Raw genomic sequence first — 5,884 nt, forward strand, 5'->3', positions numbered from 1 at the left:
AGGTGTGCGTCTGGCAGACTGCCCGAAAAATTGATGACAGTTGTCACTGGAGTTTGCTGCGTCCGTTCTCCTTTTACTTCTTTCCTTACAAAGGCAAACCATCACACACCCCAAATTCTTCTGAGACACCTTTCTCAAAACTCAGAATTTTGCTTTTTTGGACCCTAGTGAGGTACCACGATTCGCATCCATAGAGAAAAATAGTTGCTGTGGAGGCGTTTTATAGGCGCTATATAAATGTCAAGAAAAGCAGTGGCCATAGTAATTTATTTTATTTATCTATTTACACCCTTTATCAAAATACAATTTACATTCACTTTGCCCAGCTATTAAGGGTACGTACCCCGTTCCAAGCTAGGCAATTACATTTTAATATATAGTAATAGTTAACAAATTAATAGAGAGCACAGACAAATAAAATATAAACTTATTCGTATACACATTTTGATGATTATATTATATAAAATTTGATAGGCATAATTGCCAGATGCGGCGAATCAACAGTCAATATAATAAAATATAAATATGTTATAGTCAAAAAAATTATATAAATTAATATTTAGCTTGGACCAGAGTCAGTAGATTTTGTAAATTCTGACTCCAAGCTTCTTAGCTTTAAAATTGCCTCTTACCCCACCACATCTATGCGGCAAACTAATAAACAACAACGAGAAAATGACAAAATCTTGCGTAAGGCTGGAAGAGAAATTGAGAGAGACAAACTTGCCCTGGAAAGAGAAGAAAAGAAAATTGAACAAGAAATAAAAAAGTCGGCTCAAAATGGAGACTGGGAATCCTGTAGACTACTCGCCAAGCAGCTTGTACAATTGAGAAAACAGAAGACGAGGTTTTGTGCTGCCAACAGTAAGATTTCCAGTGTCGGCATTCAAAATAAAGCCATGGGGGCTAATATTGCAATAGCAGGAGCAATGGGAACGACCGCTAAGACAATGGGCAGTATGAATAAACTGATGAATCCACAAAAACTTGCTGCGGAAATGGGACGATTTCAGAGAGAAAATGCTAAATACATACACATATATACACACGCACATACATACACCCATGCGCATACACATACATACATTCATAAAAACATATACAATTTATTTATGCGAAACTTCATGGTTGCCATCTATAAATATATTTTTTTAAATTATTCCTTATTTTCGTATTTTATTTTCGACATCCAGTAAGAATCTCCAATCCGTGGCATGCATCAAATTTTCTGACTCCCTACGACCAATGTCATGAAAGAGCGAGGTCAACACCTTCCGTAACTTGACAACACTCCCGTCTTTCCACGATTCTGGCAAAAGGTTATGGACCTTTTTGCCTACGTAATAGTGTTGTCTCGATGCCAGAACAGTGTTGACCCCTTCACTTAGTATCAGATCCCTATTAGAGTATCTTATATTATGGTTGTGGTTGACGCTTGGGTAAATGTCTCTATTTATGTGTGTAACCACTACCCTTCTCAACGTATGCTGTTGAATAATATTGAGCTACTGACGTATTTCCTAATTTTGTAACTTAAATTGCATAAACTGTGTAGTTAAATTAAAACTTTTTGGTAACAACTTTACAGGCCGTTCCTGGTTTATTTTTTGTCGAAAAAATCTGCTTCGTGTGTCAAAAGACCATAGATAATTTCAACACCGTTTTCATTCCTTTGTCTATAGTTTCAAATTTAAATCAATTCTTTTCTACGACTGCTGATTAGGGGGCAGGGCACGCCAACATGGCTCTGTTTGTCTATTTATTGAATCAATTTTCTCAATGGCAACATTATCCTTACTTTTGATGACTGTAATAATAATGCTGAATAAGTACAGAACTCTGTCATTTGAAGTAATCAATCGCCCTCATTTTGTTTCGGGCCACAATTAATTGGTTCGGACGTCACGAAATCAAATAATATTAGAGAGGAAAGCGGGGTATTGCGATGTTGTTTGAAAGATATCTAAAACCGAGATGAATGCGTTCAAAGTACTGCGCATGCGTTGGACCTCCACGAATTATCTAAAATGTCTTATTTTATGATATGATTCACTGGTGTGAAACAAAGTCTATCTTGCTGAACTCACCGTTGGTATTTTTTATACAAATTGAGGGTAAAAGCTTATTTAAAACAGAATTTTCACGATAATTTTTCAGTAAGCTGCTTGTTGTATGCTGATGATGCAGTTCTGTTAGCAAACAGCAAAGAGCATTTGCAAAAAATTGTCTTGTAGGGTCCATAGTCGATGACACACACGTGTAAAATTAGTTCACCAGAAGAAGACTAATGATCGACGATGCAATTTCATCATTTTCTACCGAATCCAATACATTCGTATAATGCAACTCTTATAGTATTGCACGTTAAACCAGGAGCATTGTTTTGCAGTACATTCACATTGTCTTTACCATGAAAAAATGAATTACAAAGGAACGTCGTCTATAAAGTGACCAAAGGACGCAACGCCAGTCAGTCAAAAAGTTCAGTTCACGTCAGACTAGCTCGACGACGTCACTCAATTCCAGCATGTAGTTCAAGTGCAGTCTCTTCAATCCATCATTGACGTAACACTCGTCCGATATAGTTATTTGTTTATTCGTCATGTAATAAATAAACATCAAACAGCAATCTCGTGTTTTCTCAGTCAATCTCTTACGGGGGAGGAGCTCCGACCTAACAACCTTTTCCTACAGTCTCTAGAATGTATGGTGTGTGCCTGGAGAGTGAATTGGCGATGAACGAAAGTAAGTCAAAAGTGGTGGTATTTGAAAAGGGAAGTAAGGTTACTGACTGCATATTAAATGTTAACAACGAATGTCTCGAACAAGTAGAAGAATTTGGGTATCTGGGAAGTGTGTTTTCAAGAGATGGAAGAGTAGAAAAAAATGTTGAAAGGAGAGTGAATGCGGGCAAGAAAATGAACGGCGCACTAAGCGCAGTAATTGCTCATAAAAATATGTCGATCGAAGCTAAACTGGCAGTGCACAACGGAGTTTTAGTCCCAGCAGTTATGTAAGGAAAGCGAAACATGGAACTGGCATAGGAAGGATGAAAGTCGAGCCAACGTATGACAGGGTTACAAATGATGAAAACAAGCGAGAGTGTATGTCTCAGTCAGGTATAATTGATAAGATTAAGAAAAGGTCTCTGAGATGGTTTGTTCATGTAGAACGAATGGACGACAAAAGAATGGTAAAATAAGTATGTATTGCGAAAATTAGCGGTAACGTGAGACGAGGGTGACCGAGGGAGACGTGGCATGATCAGATAAACCAAAAACCTAAAAAAGCTGACAGAACCAAAGGGCATGTATGACAAGATGTCTGAACGTGGAAGAAGCTAGGAATATATGCCAGGATACACGTATGTGGCGGTCCGTTCTCTTTGCCTCCCCTAGAGGGAAATGGCGTGATGGTAGTAGAAGTAGTAGTGGATTACGCATGCGCAGTCTAGATAATAAGATCATCCTCTATAGTCGATCTCGCTAGATCTTTTGAGGCTGATATGTTGGAAAAGCATAATATTGTGGAATAATCTACCTACTGCAGTCTTCAACCCTCTCAGAGTAAAAATGCTCTAGACAAGCCCTTAAGCTCTATTGCATTGAACAAAAGCGTTCAATTTTTTTGTTTTTTTATAGTTTAACAACAAACGTGTGATGGGCGGTTTCAGTAAGCGCTCGCAATTCTCAACCCCAGTACCTAAGGCCCGTTTTATTGCTGTAACATGTAGCTAACTTCGTGGTCAAAAGGTAAAGAACGGTTTTTCTCCATACGGGCGACTTCATTAGGTTATGACTCTAAGTCGACGCCACTTTATCTTCATTTAAATCAAGATTGAAATGTCACAATCTGAATTTTGTCGGCTTCATGGTGTAGTGATCAGCATGTTTATCTCCCACGCAAGAGGTCGCGGGTTTGATTCCCGACATGGTTGATCTGAAATATTTATTTCAAAACCTGTGCACTTACATATATGAATTTTTGAATTTTTTACACATTTTAAAATTTGAAGTCTGGGCCGGAGCGTTCTTGACAATTTTCTCAAAAATTTTACATAGATCGATAAGGTGGATGATAGGTTTCCTCATCAAGGTTTGAAAAAACAACAGATATTTTTTGATAATCATTGTTCAATAAGTCCACGTATATTTACTACACATTGTCTCATACATACAATACCCACACACCCATACACATAAAACACTCACCCTCACATTATAAATATATATATACTCACCCTCACTAACATGTACAATAATAACACGGATACACTAAAACAAGTATTAAGCATAAATATTATTATGTTATAATAAAAGTTAGCCTCATAATGTAATTCAGATACATTTTATATACATATATGTATATATATATATATATACTCTACAAGGCATCAGGTTCTCGACGTCCTGGACGTCCACTGCTGACTGTTCGTCGACAGTTGTCAGAACTGCGGGACGTGAACCTGACTTGGGAGGATGCACGGAGCTGGCAGCCGACAGAGATGCTTGGAGGATTTTCGTGGACACCATACGCTCCAACTAGGGAGCGGACATGGAATAATAATAATATTATATTGATTGTAACAAATATACCATAACAAGATAATTTGGGGCCTTTTCACAAAATGGCGTACAAAACAAAAAATAAGATAATTTGTTTTTTGTTAGAAAATATAAACGGTGGTCTTGATTTATAATAAAAAAAACATTATTTTATTTGTTTTCACATAACATATTTACTTTAAAACATTGTTATCGAACTTCAAATATAACAGTAAGCTGTGCATAATCTCTTATTATGACGATTCGCCCCTGACGTATACTGTAGAGTGGTGCCAAAAAAAAAGACTCTTGCCCCGTTTTGGTGAAGTCCCTGTTATCCCCATTTAGTTAAGACAACATCATCCGAACATTAAATATATTAGATCTTCGTATACAACGCAATAGGAGATTCATATAAAGCAGATTAATGAGAGTCCAACTATGATCTGACAAATAGGGTAACATTTCGTTGGGTTAATAAATATATTTTTAATGTATTATTGTTATCAAAAACATTTTTCACCTTGTGGTATGACATTTTACACTTATTTGTTTATAAATTTGTATAAACCACTTAATTTTTTTTTAATTACACTTCGACCGGTTTCGAGGTTACTACCTCATCGTCAGGAATTTAACTAACTTATAATTACACGCGTTGCTATTTATAAAATAAAATATTGTATGAAAGAGACTTATAAATATATTTTTAATGATTTATTTGTAATTTGAAAAAGCGTTTGATCAAAAAATACAAGGAATTATTATTCAACAGTATATATTGAGAACGGTAGTGGTTACACACATAAAGAGAGACATTTACCCAAGCGTCAACCACAACCATAATACAAGATACTCTAATAGGGATCTGATACTAAGTGAAGGGGTCAACACTGTTCTGGCATCGAGACAACACTATAACGTAGGCAAAAAGGTCCATAACCTTTTGCCAGAATCGTGGAAAGACGGGAGTGTTGTCAAGTTGCGGAAGGTGTTGACCTCGCTCTTTCATGACATTGGTCGTAGGGAGTCAGAAAAGTTGATGCATGCCACGGATTGGAGAACCTTACTGGATGTCAAAAATTAAATATAAAAAATAAGGAATAATTTAAAAAATATACATTTATAGATGACAACCATGAAGTTTCGCATAAATAAATTTTCTATGTTTTTATGAATGTATGTATATGTATGCGCATGTGTGTATGTACGTGTGTGTGTATGTACATGTGTATATATGTGTATATTTATATATACATGTGTGTATATATGTGTATGTCTGTATGTATATGAATCAAAATGTGTATCCGAATAAGTTTATATTTTGTTTGTCTGTGCTC

General features: G+C 36.2%; 1 pseudogene; it reads left to right on the forward strand.

Moving 5' to 3' along the window:
• The first annotated feature begins 586 nt into the window (after positions 1 to 586).
• Positions 587 to 1,022, forward strand: LOC148276991 (charged multivesicular body protein 2b-B pseudogene; annotated as a pseudogene).
• The last annotated feature ends 4,862 nt before the right edge of the window (positions 1,023 to 5,884 follow it).

The sequence above is a fragment of the Micrasema longulum genome, unplaced genomic scaffold (assembly GCF_059751315.1).
Source record: "Micrasema longulum isolate JH-2025_06_02 unplaced genomic scaffold, ASM5975131v1 h1tg001110l, whole genome shotgun sequence".
In the NCBI taxonomy this organism is placed as follows: Eukaryota; Metazoa; Arthropoda; class Insecta; order Trichoptera; family Brachycentridae; genus Micrasema; species Micrasema longulum.